General features: G+C 40.9%; 2 long non-coding RNA genes across 3 annotated transcripts in view; one reads left to right on the top strand and one right to left on the bottom strand.

The window, feature by feature from the left end:
• Gm12292 overlaps nucleotides 1-13101 on the top strand; it is a 59741-nt gene extending 46640 nt beyond the window's left edge. The window contains exons 3-5 of one of the 2 annotated variants that reach the window (XR_001780237.1): nucleotides 4358-4474; nucleotides 9480-9661; nucleotides 11637-13101. This is a non-coding gene — a long non-coding RNA (predicted gene 12292). Of the gene's footprint in view, nucleotides 1-4357; nucleotides 4475-8611; nucleotides 8759-9479 lie in introns of those variants that run through there. The other variant, XR_003949564.1, reaches the window with a different exon arrangement.
• Nucleotides 8527-9670, bottom strand: Gm40025. Its single transcript, XR_879926.3, has 2 exons — nucleotides 9582-9670; nucleotides 8527-9097 (listed from the first exon to the last, which is right to left on the bottom strand). It is a non-coding gene; the product is annotated as a predicted gene, 40025 (long non-coding RNA).
• Nucleotides 13102-16393: the final 3292 nt, after the last annotated feature.

The following is a 16393-nucleotide window of genomic DNA, read 5'->3' as shown; positions in this document are numbered from 1 at the left end:
GAGGGTCTGTCTTAGTTAGGGTTTTCATTGTTGTGAAGAGACACCATGACCAAGACAACTCTTATAAAGGAAAATATTTAAATGGGGCTGGCTTACAGTTTCAGAGGTTCAGTCCATTATCATCATGGCAGGAAGAATGACAGTGTGCAGGCAGGCACAGAAATAAGAGTCCTATGTCTTGATCCATAGCCAGCAAGAAGGGACTGGATTCCACACTGGGCAGAGCTTGAGCATAGGAGACCTTAAGACCCACCCCCATAGTAACACACTTCCTGCAACAAGGCCATACCTAGTCCAACAAGACCACTCCTCCTAATAGTGCCACTCCCCGTGGGCCAAGCATTCAAACACATGAGGACATGGGGGCCATTTCTATTCAATTCACCACAGGCTCTATCCCTAGCTAAAGAGCTATTAGCAACTGATGGCTTCTAGGAAAGGCAGAGTTACTTTTTTTGTTGTTTTTTTTTTCCATTTTTTATTAGGTATTTAGCTCATTTACATTTCCAATGCTATACCAAAAGTCCCCCATACCCACCCACTCCCCCTTTTTGGCCCTGGCGTTCCCCTGTACTGGGGTATATAAAGTTTGCAAGTCCAATGGGCCTCTCTTTCCAGTGATGGCCGACTAGGCCATCTTTTGATACATATGCAGCTAGAGTCAAGAGCTCCGGGGTACTGGTTAGTTCATAATGTTGTTCCACCTATAGGGTTGCAGATCCCTTTAGCTCCTTGGGTACTTTCTCTAGCTCCTCCATTGGGAGCCCTGTGATCCATCCATTAGCTGACTGTGAGCATCCACTTCTGTGTTTGCTAGGCCCCGGCATAGTCTCACAAGAGACAGCTACATCTGGGTCCTTTCGATAAAATCTTGCTAGTATATGCAATGGTGTCAGCGTTTGGATGCTGATTATGAGGTGGATCCCTGGATATGGCAGTCTCTACATGGTCCATCCTTACTTTTTTGATATGGTTATTGGTTGTCTATGCTCTACTAAGTAGCCTCACACCTATGTACATGCAGACAACACCAACTGGACTCAGTAAATTATTGGGAGGAAAAGGAGGTCACGAAGGTGGGAGTGGGAGTATTGGGAGAGTAAGGAAAGTGAGACTGGAGATTTGAGGTGGAGATTAACAATATATACTGTATATGCATATGAAGAGTAAATACAAATATCCTTAAAAACCCATGCAAATCCAGCTGGGTATGTTTCTAGTATTCTTTGCTGTGCTTTAAATGAATAACGCCTTCACAGGGTGGTGCATTTGAACACGTGGTCTCAGGTTGATGGTGCTGTGTGGGAAGATTATAAACTTTTAGGAGCCAGACCCTTCTTAGAGGAAGTACATCACTAGGGTTGGGCCTACAAGTGTTATAGCCTGGCTCTACTTCCTGCTTTCTCTTTTTCCTTCCTGTGTGCTGACTCAATGTGACCACTGTGCTTCCTGTCAGGACAGCCATATGTTCCTGATGCCATGCTTTCCCCACAAAGAGGACTGAATCCCTCTGGCACTTCAGGTCAATACAGGCCTCTTTCCCTTGATTGCTTATTGTCAGGATACTGTATTGCAGCAACAGAAAAGTGCCTGATACACCCTCTTACATGGACTTAGCATATTTTGTCTATCCACTCACCCTTGGATGGACAGTTGGCTCTTCTGTGAATGTCTGAGAAAATTTCTTTGTATCCGGTTATTTTAGTGATCTTGAATTAAAACCTATATAATGTGATTAATTTCATGATCACATGATAGTTCTATGCCTAGTGACTTGAAGACCTGTGAAATTATTTTCTGAATTAACCAGACCATTTTATATTTCAACAAGAGTTTCGTATTTTTTTTCTGTGTTTTATCCGAGTTTTGTGATAAAATTGATGTTACTGGCTATGGAGTAGGCTCTGTCTGTGGCTTTGTTTGTCTTTTCCCATGACTGATGATGTAGGGCATCTTCTGTGTGATTGTTGAACATGTGTGACTATTTTTTTTTTAAATCTACTTGGATCCCTTCTTCATTTTAAGAATTCCATCCTAGTAATTTAAAAGAGCACCCCAATAATATGGAGGTTGCCGTCGACAGGCTGAACACAGGCTCATGTTTCTGGAAAAGAGACATTTTAGACTTTAGGTTGACTAGTCCTGGAGAGGAGCCAGAGGAAAATGTCTGAGGCCAGAAAAAAAAATATGAATTACTTAAATTGAACACAAACAAAAAATATCTTTTCATTTGTTTGTGGTTTTTGAGAAAGGGTTTTGCTCTGTGTCCTAGCATGGCCTGGAGCTCATGAGATGCTCTTACATTTCATTCTTGCAATTACTGTGATAGAAAGTGTGAACTGCTATGCCCAGCTCAGAATAAATATCTGGCTGGGCAGTGGTGGCGCACGCCTTTAATCCCAGCACTTGGGAGGCAGAGGCAGGCAGATTTCTGAGTCAAGGCCAGCCTGGTCTACAGAGTGAGTTCCAGAATAGCCAGAGCTACACAGGGAAACCCTGTGTCGAAAAAAAAAATTTTTGGACTTGTACTGACATAATTAATATAGCTGGCACTTTTCTCTAGTATCATACCCGAAATATTTTTCTAAAAGGTATAGTTTTTAATGTGACTAATATTTCCCATGAATTTATCTCTATTATCTAGATCATAGGTAAACCGTGACTCCCCAGCTTCTCTGTCCCCAATACTGTAACATCACAGCTACTTAGACTCTGTTCTAAAGTGATGTGCACACTGCAGGAGGAAAGAAGTGCATCACCTTCGAGATTCCACTAATCTACTTAATTTGTCATTGTGGTTCATGTCCAGTGTACATGAGAGGTTTGCCACACTCATGTGTGGAGGGCAGCAGACAATTGTGGAGTTGATTCTTTCTCTCCACCTTCATGTGGGTTCTTGGGACAGAACATAGGTGACCAGGCAAGCATCCTTACATATGGGGGCCTCCCACCAAACCCAGATTTCTTATTTACTTGATAATCTGATCCATTACAACTTATGCCCCAGAAATCAATGCAAAATAACTTTGTATTAAATTTTAACTCGTAACTTTCATTTGCAGTAAAATTTAGAATATTGGGCACTTCATTATTTTTTTTCCTGATAAAAGGGAATTCCAGAAATTTTCCTCTGGGCAGATTATTATGCTGTTCATAAATAGATTTCATCTCTATGCTTTCTGAGCAGAGTGGAACAGTGAATAAGGACAGTGGCAGGCATCTGATTTTTAGCAGGAACACCTTTCATGTTCCTCTCTTAGGTTGATTTGTGTTTAAGAAGGTGAGTGCTCTTTGGCCGAGTGTTGGTTTGTTTTGAGCAGGAAAAGGTTTTATCAAATGTTAGGGCTCTTCTATAACAAACTACATTAGTACCTTTTCCCACTTCTGAGCATATCGAGGTACACCCTCTGTACCAATACACAATGACAGGTTTCCTTAAAGACAAGAAGCCAGCCAGTCACTGCCCAGCTGTTGTTGAGTGTAGAAGGGCACCTGTGACTTATTAGATATTATCCATTGTGTATGTGTGCACTTGAGTTTGCTTGTGCGTGTGTGTGTGTGTGTGTGTGTGTGTGCGCGCGCGCGCGCATGCATTCATGGGCACACATGTTCTAGCAAGTGTGCAGACAGCCGAGGTCAATTTGCAGTGGTTGTGAGTCTGTTCTCGCCTTCTATTCTGTGGGCCCCAGGGGTTGAACTCCTGCCCTTAGGCTTGGTGGTAAGCAGCTTTTCTCACTGATCCATCTCATCTGATCTGACACTCCTGCCCTGTGATTTTCTTCAAGTGGCTAAGGAACCAGGAACCCACACCCATTGTGGCAAGTGAAATCTCCAACAGCTCCCATGGAGAGAAATCAGAAACTGTTATACACTGACCAAGAAAATTCTGTTTTTATAAGTTCATTCTGATGTCATCTTCTCAAACATCCCATGTGGCTACATACAAGGTTATATTTACACCAAAGTACCCAGAAGGCAGACCAAATACCCATCAATGTGGTGCAGGTTAAATAAGTCCTAAGAATCATGGTAAAGTTTTCTGTTTGTACAGGTAATTGCCCAGGAGCATCAGCAACCCAAAGGCAGCTCAGACCAGTACAGCATCCTGTGCTGTGCATTAAACAGGATGGGAGTGTGTGCACGCATCTGTCCTTCCTCCCAGTGGTTTCTGGAATCCAGATTATTCCCACTACCTTCCTTGTTTCCACACAGGTACAAATCATGGGCATCCTTCACAGAGGTCCCAGAGAGGCCTCAGAAGGCTGCCTACATCTAAGTTCCTTTTCATTTAACTGTTAATGTGGTAGTCTGGCTGCTCTTTCTAAAAGGCTCTTCAATCTCTCTTCTTTCCTCCAAGGTCATCTCATCTCTGTGTGAGCCAACAGAACTAACTCAGAAGATCTTCCCTCCTGCTGATGCCCTCCACACCAAACCCTCAGGTCACCTCTCTTGCATACTAGACATGCCGTGTCTTGTGAGTTTCTTCTTTTTTTTTTTTTTTAAATTTGTTTAATGTGAGTACACTGTAGCTGTCTTCAGACACACCAGAAGAGGGCATCAGATCTCATTACCTATGGTTGTGAGCCACCATGTGGTTGCTGGGAATTGAACTCAGGACCTCTGGAAGCACAGTCAGTGCCCTTAATCCCTGGGCCATCTCTCCAGCCCCTCTTTATTTCTTTTTAACAAAGCCTGTTGCTTTCTTTTTGCATGGCTCTTCCCAGGAGACTCACTGTCAGTTTCTCAGTGCAATACTTCAAACCACACCTAAGGGTTCTCAGTTACATGCCCAGATATCAATATTTCTTATCCATCAGCATCAATATACTGAACTTAAATATCTATATTTCCCATCCTTTTATGTTTCTCCCTTTTTGAGATTTGCCATTGTCTTAGTTAGGATTTCATTGCTGCGAAGAGACACTATGTCTAGACCAACTCTTGTAAAAGAAAACATTTAATTGGGACTAGTTTACAGTCTCAGAGGTTTAGTCCATTATCATCATGGTGGGAAGCATGGGAGTACGCAGGCTGGAAGAGCTGAGAGTTCTACCGCTTGATATGCACCACAGAGAGACTGTGTTCCACATTGGGCAAAGCCTGAGCATAGGAGACCTTAAATCTTGCCCCCACGGTGACACACTAATCCCAACAAGGCCATACCTCCTAGTGCCACTCCTCATGGGCCAAGTATCCAAACACATGAGTCTATGGGACCATACCTACTCAAACCATCACAGCCTTCATCTATGTTTCTTATATTTTCTCTTTTTAAAACTACTATTTACACAACTGGAATGAAAACCCTGAAAGGGATTCTGAGGAACTATTGAGATTTACCGAGGAACTTTAGTGCCTGGGACACAGCCAATCCCCAACTAAGGAGTTTAGAATGAATAGCTGGGTGAAGGAGTGGCCATGAGTGAAACAGTCTGGAAGACTCCACAGAAGCTCACAGCTCAGCCACTTGTGAGAGGCAGGGCCATCTCTAGGAGGGCCCTTTCCTTACGTCACTTGAAGCCTGGCACAGAATCTGATTACTTTACCAATTAAAGCACACACATATAAATTAACTCAAGGTTAGTAAGTGTCCCTTTAATTGGCCATCACTATTATTCAAGCAGCCTAATAAGTAGCTTACAGTATTGTTTGCAGTCCAATTCCGAATAAAGCACTTTGGTTCTAGCACTAATACGGAGGGGAATTAGGGATACTTGAGTACATTTCAGAAGCATGTGGACTTTTCGTGGACTGTGTGCGCATAATTAGGCAATTTGTTCATTATGTTTTGTTTTTTCCTTATGAATGTGAAAATATTCCTAAGGTTATCGGACTAATAATAGTTGTCAAAAAGCTTTGGTTTGTTACTTACCTTTGCCTGAGCTGCTCTGTCATAGAAATTAAACATTTATATGCAGCTCAAGTTATCCTTTTTTTTTTTTCCTGGAAGTAGTTTTATGGTTTTTTTTTTTCCTTGTACATTTTAAGAAAAAGTGAAGTTATCTGTTCTTTGCAGGTATGGGTACTTTCCCCATGAAGCTAACTCTGGGTGTTTTATTTGCTATAAACTATGTCAATTTCTATAAGGATCAGTGTGTTTAGACATTGTGCCTTCTACTGTCAGTCTTAGTCAGTCATTTTTAAAAAATATTTTACTTGAATTTTCAAGGAGTAGAAGAAAGTGGCTTCATATCATTTTCTATATCTTTCTGTTAATAGTTTCTGATTTTGTTTAGTGTTTTTTTTCCTTAGAAAGAAGATTTTAATTTTCAGAAAATCTGTTTTGAGGTTATTGAGATGGCTCAAAGAGTAAAGACTGCTACAGCTGATGATCCGAGATTGACCCGTGGTACCCACATGGTGTACAGAGAGAACCAACTCCCACAAGCTGTCTTCTGCCCTCTCCATGAGCACTGTGGAATGCACCCTCTTGGACTCACAGTCAATCAACCAACTAACCAGCTAATCAATCAATAAATGTGATCAATCAGCCAATCAATCAATAATTGTGACCAACAAGCCAATCGATCAATAAATGTGATCAATCAGCCTAGCAACCAGTAAATGTGATCAACCAACCAATCAAACAATAAATGCAATAAGAAATTTAGATATTAAAATTATGTATGAGTTTTCTATTTTGATAATTTCTAACACAGCACTAAAAAAAATCATAATCTATGCTAGATGTGGGGTGCACACATTTAATCCCAGTACTCAGGAGGCAGGGGCAGATGGATCTCTATGAGATCAAGGCCAGCCCAGGCTGTAGGACAGTCAGGACCCCATAGAGAAATCCTGTTTCAAAAATATATATTAATTTATTCTTGTTTTTTCTCAGTTTCATGTGATTATCTTTCTATTATCATAGGTAAATGTCTACTTTATCATCATTTTAACTAAAATGTACTGAGTAGTGTGAAATACTCTTTCCATTTCTTTAACTACATTTCAAGTATATTATATATAGTGAGTGTTTCTATCATTGTCGTCTTTCCAAGTTCTACAAATCTGATCAGCTTGTCTAAGAAAATGATGAGGGTTTTCCAATTTTTAAGTGGTAGAACATTTTGCTTTATAGTTTAGTATTCATTTTTGCATGCATTCTGTTTGAAAAGTGTTGGTATTTCTCATGTCTTGATAGAAGGCCAATTTTGGAAAATACTGCTTTCAGGCGAAGCAAGTTCTGGTGTTTGCTTTTGAAATGACAATGTCCAATGAACTCTGACATTTTACACTAAGTTTCTCCCTTCTTGTTGACTTTCTCTATTTTGGTTTTCCCTCTACAGATTGAAACAGACAGCATATAGACCTCCTCTTCACAATGCTGTGCTATTTCATATTCCTAGTTGCTTCTGCCTTATAAACATTTAAGTTGCATTGTGGAGGGGCCAATGAGTCCTTCACTTAATCACTAATTAGGGCATATTCCTTTCACCTTTTTTTTTTTTTAAGATTTATTTATTATTATATGTAAGTACACTGTAGCTGGCTTCAGACACACCAGAAGAGGGCGTCAGATCTAATTACAGGTGGTTGTGAGCTACCATGTGATTGCTGGGATTTGAACCCAGGACCTCTGCAAGAGCAGTCAGTGCTCTTACCCGCTGAGCCATCTCTCCAGCCCTCTTCTCATCTTCTTCTAATGCTCTAGCAAGTAACTCATTTTTGGGAAAAAAAATCTTTTATTTTTGGGGTTATAATTATATCAATTCTTTTTTCCCTCTAAACCCTTCCAAATGTACCTCTTTGCTCTTTCTAAAAATCATGCTTCCTTTCTCGTTGATTGCTATTATATACATGTATGTATATGAACACACATATATGTGTATATGTGCCATATATTTCTTTTTTCTATTCATCCATATAAGATTACTCATGTGTATGTTTTAGGACCGACCATTTGGCAGTGGACAACCACTTGGTGTTCTCTTTCCTCTTGCTATCAGCATCCTTTAGTTGCCTATAATCCTTTGTTTTAGAACTGAGGCCTTGTGGACTTTCCCCCATCCACTTGACATACATGTTTGCTTTTGTCCTTGTTTAAAATATGTTTAGACGGTTGTGAGTTGTTCGTTTTTTAAGAGACTATGTTCCTTCTTTTATTTCATTGAAATTAGTCAGTTCATGACTATCAGCATTTCTGGATCATGGTTTTCTTACATTTATGAGTGAACTATTTTCTGATTTAAGCCAAATGTTTTATATTGAACCAATGGGTGAATTTAGGTCATATTTATTTAATGATGAAACTGGTTTGGGGCCAGCAAGATGGCTCAGCAGGTCCACCTGCTTGCTGTCAAGCTGATGATCTGAGTTTGACTTCTGGGACTGGAAGTGATGGAAGAAAAGGACTGACTCCCACCAGTCCTCTGAATTAACTCATGTGTGCTGTGCCATAGGCATGATTCTCACACTAAATAAACAAGTTAATAAGATGTAATAAAAAAATTAAACAACAGGTTTGATATCATGGTGGTTTGAATGAGAAGTGCTTCTCACAGGCTCATGAATGAATTAATTAAATAATTAATCAATTAACTTTATTGCCCCACCGAAGTGTTCCCTCCCATATCTCCTCCCAGTCCTTCCCCCCTCCTTCCCTGTCTCATTCAGCTTCCCCTCCCCCCTTTCTCTTCAGAAAAGGGGAGGCCTCCCATGGATACCAACCAGCCTTGGCATTGTCACCCGGCAGTAAGATTAGGCACATCTCCTGTTGAGGCTATCAGAGACTCAGTAGGGGGAAATGGTCCTGAAGGTAGGCAGCAAAGTCAGAGACTGTCCCCGTTCCTGCTGTTAGGCATCCCACATGAAGACCAAGCTGCACAAGGCCAGTCCTATGCATGCTCCCTGGTTGGCAGGTCACTCTTTGTGGACCCCTTTGTGATCAGGGTAGTTGAACCTGTAGGTTTTCTTATGGTGTCCTTGACCCCTGTGGCTCCTTCTTGGGTCCACACTTGGTTCTCTGGCACAATTCTGTGGCTGCCCACTGGAGTATTCTCAGCCTCTGGAGTTTGTCTCTTGGTACTGCTGATGGGTGTCACCTCATCAATCAACTCACACAGCTGCACATCGCTGCGTCCTGGTCCTCTGGATGCTAAAGCGATAAGAAGATGCCATCCAACCGTGCCTCCGCCTGAAGAGCTGGTCTGCCTCTTAGGCAGGGGACAGAGTGGCGCATCAAAAACTCACTGTCACACACTGCTCCCAATGAAGTGCTAAGGAATAATAATGGAGCCCTTATCCTGCATGCGTGTTTTCTTTTCCATTAAATCTCAGATTTGCTATTTGCTTTCGTATCCTTAGTTGGGGCTGCTTTGAAATCCAGAGGGGGAAAGAAACCCCTCATTACGTTCAGCAGCACAGCCCGCAGTGCAGCAGCGCTCCTATTTGGTTTTCCTTCTGTAAATATTTGTGCTCTCTCAGGCTAAGGAGTGGCTTGTGCTAGAGACTAAAATATCCCCATTTATATCCTCCAGGTGCGGCAGGAAATGGCTGACCCCTCACCCTGCCCCTGCAGTGACCTCAACCCTGCTCCTGAGGACCACCCTCCCCGCTGCCTAAGGCGGACCCATGATCACCTCTCCAGGTTGGCCGCCAAACACCAGAGGATGAAGCGCAAACGCAGCGGTTACTGCAACCCAGTTCTTTCATTCAGAAGGTGAAGGTCACTTAAGCTTTCATTGTTGCCTTCAAGTTTGTTCGAGAGAGAATGGATAATCAATAGTGACAGCACTGAAGTCCAATCTGTCCAGAACTAGAGCTTGGTCTAGTACAGACTAAAGATAAAAGAAAAAGATGTGTAGCATGTCCAACAATGGGAAGAAAATTTCCAAGGTCTTCTAGAAATAGAAATTTTTTTTTTCTACTTGGTCTATTTGTGTGGTCTTGGCTTTCCAAAAGGGACTCAAGCTCTGAGTGCAGATTCACAGCAAGTTCTATAGTCTCTGTTCAACCCCTCTCTCTGCTTACCAGGTCTCAGGGCAGAGCCCTGGAGAGGCCCTTCAATGAATACTTACGGAATTGCACACTAGCCCAGGCATTTGGCTTGTCCTTTACATTTTAATGTTTCAGTTTTACATCTTGATGGATCCACTCCATCCTTCTCAGCTCTTACCCTACTGCTCATGGCTGAGCTGTGATGTACTGGGAATGTCTGCGTTTAACACCTATGTCAACAACCCTGTCTAGCATCTAGGATCACAGTAAGAAGAAACAAAGGCATCTTGAGAAAAAAAATACATGAAAAAATATGTAAATATATATATATACACACACACACACATATATATGTGTGTGTACTGTGCCATAGGCATGATCCTCACACTAAATAAACAAGTTAATAAGATGTAATAAAAAAATTAAACAACAGGTTTGATATCATGGTGGTTTGAATGAGAAGTGCTTCTCACAGGCTCATGAATGAATTAATTAAATAATTAATCAATTAACTTTATTGCCCCACCGAAGTGTTCCCTCCCGTATCTCCTCCCAGTCCTTCCCCCTGGCCTTGAACTTAGAAATCTGCCTACCTCTGCCTCCCGGGTGCTGGGATTAAAGGCATACACCACCACATTCAGCTTGAAAATATTTTTTGAACACATTAAAAAATGTAACATAAGTCTTTGACTTTTCCTAGAAGAGAAACGCATCAGAGAAGTTAGATTAACTCAGCAGGTATAATAATAAGCTCATACAAATTGAAGTAAAATACAAAAAAGTAGGGACATTAATGTGAGACCAGAATGTTTTCAAGTCTAGAGCATTGATTAATTTGAATATGCAGTAAAAATCTACAGGCGTTACATGAAAGCCACAGCTGCAAAGAGAACCTTGAAAGTTCTTACCCTGTTCTAAACTACAAAGACTCTGAGAAAACATTATGGGTTGATTGGGTTTTGTTTTGTTTTATTTTGTTTTGTTTTTTGCTTTTTTATCATTTTTGCATCAAACTTAGAAAACAACTGCAAAAGAGACACTCTGAAATCCACAGAGGCAGAAAAGTGAAGATGTTTTCTGAAGTAGCTTGAAGAAGAGAAACAGTGCTTGTTTTATCAATGGGGGTCACACTCAGCCACCCTTATCTTCTTCCCCTGCACCCTAGATCACCCCAAAGCAGCAGAGTCATATGGAAACCAAGATCACCTTATCAGCGAAGTCCATAATTGCAAGGGCTGATGTGGGTGTGATGGCTAATGTTGGTTGTCGACTTGGCACACTTGGGAAGAGGGAACCTCATCTGAAAATTGCCTTCATCAGACCTGTTTGTGGGACATGAGTGTTAGTTGTTGGAGGAGGGATTAGTCCACTATGGGTGGTGCTACCCTTAGGCAGATAAGTTTGGGATGTATAAGGAGGGAAGCTGAGCATGAGTCTGGGAGCCAGGCAGTAAGCAGCACTTCTTCATGGCTTCTGCATTAGCTCCTGCCCTGAGTTCCTGGCCTGACTTCCCTCAGTGATGGATTGTAGCTTGAGAACTGTAAGATGAAAGAAAACCTTTGCTCTTTGGACAAAAGACAAGTACAACAATATCTCTCAAGGCAAAGTGAGGCTTGCTGCAAAATCCTCCTTTTGGGTGTTAGAGCAGAGTACCAATTCTTTGTTTCAGTCTTTTTGTCTGAATTCCTTCTGAACAGAACCTAATGCCCTCCAAGGAGATGAGAGACCTCAAAGTGAACAGGGAGATTCTGTGTCAGCGCGGCAGGACAGCAGCGCATGAGGGACTGTGCAAATACTTATGCCGTCATACTTTCTCACTAAATAAGAAGAATTAAAATAACTCACTCATTTATTTAACAACAGCAAAAACCTAGAAAAATAACAATCGAATGAACAAACAACAACAACAAAAGAACAGAATAAACCCAAGGAAGAAGAATGGAGTAATAAAAAAGAAATTAATAAAACTTGAAAAGTGTAATTGGTAAGTAATTCAAGTACTAGTTCTTTGATAAGGATAATAAAAATGGATGTCAGAATAACATTAATAAAATTTTAAAATAATTGTATAAAATAGAAAGAATAAAAACAGATACTAAACTTTATTAAAACTGAAAGTGGTACAATATAGTTTATGATAACATATTTCAGTGTCATGCAGTGTCCAGACCTCTAGGTATAAAACACCAAAGCAAAATTTATGTTCAAAACAGATATGCACAGAAAACAAACCAAACCCTTGACATTCACTTATGAAATCCCCTTACACACTGTACCCTTTTAAAAGAGAGTCTAAGCATGGCTTTATCATCAATTCTTGTTTTTTTTAACTTAAATATTTAACAGTAAAGGTGTTATTATTAGAAGAGGGGGTGTTATTGATTAAAGGACAGCATGTCCCCCAAATTCAAAGCAAATCTCAGAGCATCCAGAGCCAGTTTACAGGCTCAGAAGACATGTGTTAAAACTAAGAATTAAAATAGTATGCACTCATGACACACAGCAAGAAGGCACTAACTTTGGACAGCAAAGGGAATGAGGCCAAGCTAAGCAGAAAAACTTGTAATACATTTACATCCTCACTTTGTAGAAGGTGAAAAATGCTGATACAGGTGCAAAACAAGTTGACTGTGAGTGTCACAAGCCTGAAGAAGATAAGAAGGAAGAGAGAGGCACAGGATTGCATGGCTTATTCAGGGGACACATGAAAAGTGAGGCAAACAGAATCACTGGTAGGGGACCCAATGAGACCTGAGGAAAGTCAGCTGGCACAGGCCAAAGGAAGGGTGATTTCAAGAACCAGCAAATGACTGCTTAGTATGCGCAGTGATGTGGGTGCCTGGAGTCCTGGTAGCATCAGGTCTAAATAAAGCATTGTGAGAATCACAACCAGGTAGGTCAGGTGGCAAATGAGTTTCTTTAGCCATTGACCTCAGACAGCATTCCCAAAGATTCTCATGAAGAGGCAAAGAGAGACATGAACATGGGAGGCAGTATGCCACAGGAACATGGGAGGCAGTATGCCACAGGCAGCGAGAAGAGTTTATACCACCAGTGACTCCATGAGGAAGATGATCTGGATTTGGACCTCCTTGGTTGATTTTCCTCTACATCCTCTCTCTAATAAACCATGACTGTAAGTCTCAATAGCTTTCTCACCAAGTTCATGTGTCCTTTTGTGATTTATTCAATCGAGAGTACTTTTGGGAAACGTCAAACCTCATAAGCACTACCAGAAGTAAGACTCCGTCATCCAAGGAGACTCGTGCAACTTGGTAGTGATCCTGGCTGCTTCTATCTTTATTTTAGTGGTAGTCATGTTCTTAATTTTTATATTTAGCTATTCATGTATTTGTATATATCTTCATATTGAGCACATCTCCTAGAAAACCAACCTACCTTTCCTTCCTCCTTTCCTCCCCCTCCCCTCCCTCCCTCTCTTCTTTTTCTTTCTTAATTATGTGTATGTGTCTAGGTCCATGTATGAGTGCAGGTACACCAGGAGGGCAGAGGAGGGATCAGATTCTCTGGAACTGGAGTTGTAGTGTAGGAGGTTGCCAACTGCTGATATAGGTAGGTCCTCTGCAAGAGCAATATGTGCTCTTAACTGTGGAACCATTTTCCCATCCTCCATTTATTTCTTTTATAATTTTAACACTTTATACATTTCAGGGGCTCTTAATGTTCTCAGTGTGTACATTTACTTAGTCATGATTAAAAATCAAGATATGTCATCTCCATTTTTCACCCCCAAACCAGAAATTCATAGTTGATAAAAGACCTCACTGTGAGTTTACAAACCATGACTTCAGGATAGAAGCATCAGCAGAGGGTTGTGGAAAAGCCCTCTGATTGCATGCATCAGAAAATAGTACCAATCTACAAATGAAATCTCATGAAATTAAAGATTATTTCTCTGTGCATTAAAGGAAACAATTGGTAGAGTGAAGAGACCACCTGTAGAATAAGAGAAATACATCTGACAGGGGATATACATGCATACATATATATGTGTGTGTGTGTGTGTATACATATATATGTGTGTGTGTATGTGCATATGTGTATATATCTATATATCTATAAATATTCTATAAGGAAATAAAAATTAACCTCATCCAAAAACAAATAAACAACCCAAAATAACTCAGTAAATGGGCAAATGAATTTAACAGAAAGTTCTTTAAAAAAGAAATACAAACTTCCAAAAATTATTTGAAAACTCTTCAACATCCTAAATCATCAGGGAAATTCAAATTCAAATTGCTTTAAGATTCCATACTCAGAAATTTAGAATGCTGGCCATCAAGAAAAGTAGCCACACACATTGTCCCAGCACTTGAGAAGTGAAATAAGGAAGAAGATCAAAAGTTCAAAGCTAACTTTGGTTACCCTGCAAATCTGAGGCCAGTCAGAACCACACAAAACCTGTTTTAAAACAGAAAGCAAAATAAAAGGTATAAGGGTGAATGGAAGAAATACAGACAAATAGGACAAATATTGGCTAAGATAGAGAAACAAGAATCCTTAGGCAATGCTGGTGGGACTTTAGGTTAGTTCTGCAAATATGGAAGTCAATTTGGAGGTTCCTCAAAAAACTAAAGATAGAACCATGGTGTGGTCCAGCTATGCCACTCCTAAGCACACTGGAATCTAAGTCAGAAGAGCACAGAGAGGCCTGCACATTCAAGCCGATTTGCTCACACAACTGACAAGAACTGGAGCAAACTGTTTGATGTCCATCAAAAGAAGAGTTGATGAAAATGTTTTATACATAGTTTTCTTAAATTTTTAGTGTTTCCCTCTCACACATAGACATGTAGAGCTATTCTGTGTATATGTACATCACATATATATCATATACAAATGTAATTTACTTATATATCTATACTTGTCTAAGGGATCTAGAGAAAACCAAAGAGTGTAGTGAAGGGAAAGAAAGACACATTGCAGGTTTTCTTTCATATGTGTAATCTAGATTTAACTACACACACACATTCAGAGAGAGACGCAAACACATGCATGTGTGCACACACACAGGACAAGACAGCAGAAGAGGGGTTCTCTGTAGGAAAGGAAGAATGGAGAAGAGAGTGTGGAGGGGCAAAGAAGAGTAAGAGGTAATGATACATATTTATAAAAAAATCTCACAAAATCCATTACTTTGTGTGCTAAATACACTTAAAAATGAAAAGTAACTGTATTTCTCAGTAAGTGCTCCTGGGGAAGCTTAGTTGTAAACTTTCCCTTTTTCAGTTATTAAAATAAGATGATGCTTTATAGAGAAAGAAGCCTTGAGTCCCGAGATGTCTCCCTTGACACAAGCTAAGGTCCTCTGGGAAGAGGAAAAAGTAATAGAGAAAACAGCTCCGAGAGATTGCTTGTAGGCAAGTCTGTGAAGCATTTTCTTGATTGATAGTTGAGGTGGGAGGGACCACATCACTAAGGGCGGAGCCACACCACCACCACCACCACCACCCCCCCCCCCCCGGGGGCAGATTATGTAAGAAAGGTAGCTGACTACGAGCCTGGAGCATGTGAGTAAGCGTGTTCCTCTAGGACTCGGCTTCCAATCTTGCCCTCCAGGTTCCTGCCTCAGCTTGCCTTCAGAATGGACTCTAACCTGCAAGGTGTGGTGAATGCTGGTCACCCAAGTTGCTTTTGGTCATGGTGTTTATCAGCACAAACGGAAGCAAACTAGAACAGGAACTAATGTCTGAGAACGGGGGATCTTGTGACCTGGGCACATTTTCTTGGGGGAGGATTGTGGAAGTGTTTGCTTTGGAAAAGTTATTGAGTGTTCAAAGATTAATGGGCTGTTCAATACGAGACTGAAAAATAAGAATGTTGAGAGAAATGTAAACAATCAAAGCCTTGCTTGTGAAGTTTCAGAGGAAAGCAAAAATTCTATCAGGGCCATTCATGTGATACGTATTTGAATTAAAAATTCTAGTCAGCTGGGCTGAAGAATCTGCTGGGACAAATAAGAGACAAGAACCATTGAAATCAGACCTTTGCCTTACCAGGACACTTGGTGCTCAGTAGGTGGTCCTGAAGAACCAGTTGGATTAATAAGAGACCAGCATCACTGAAGTGAAATCTTCTGGGAAGTATTTCTCAGGATCACCACATAGAGTTGTGACCCAGAGGTGTCCATGGCTGCATTTCAAGCTGGCAGCCAACCTTTGTAAGAGTCGCCCATGTGGTTCTGCTTTGTCAATATGGAATCATAGGATTGAAGGGGTCAAGATGTACCACCATCATGGTCACAAGGACATGGTGGCCTTGTGAGAGGATAGGAAAGGTCATTGGTTAAGGTGCAGACTTGGAAACTCCAAAATTTATGGGATCACGGTGAGAGGCTAACATGGTTGGAATTGGTGAAAAGAGGCCTTAGAAATAGAGAACCCAGCATATAGGATAGGGGGTCTGGCCATCAGGAAGAGTATCAGGTACA

The sequence above is a fragment of the Mus musculus genome, chromosome 11 (assembly GCF_000001635.26).
Source record: "Mus musculus strain C57BL/6J chromosome 11, GRCm38.p6 C57BL/6J".
NCBI lineage: Eukaryota > Metazoa > Chordata > Mammalia > Rodentia > Muridae > Mus > Mus musculus.
This window is presented reverse-complemented; position numbering and strand designations above follow the sequence as displayed.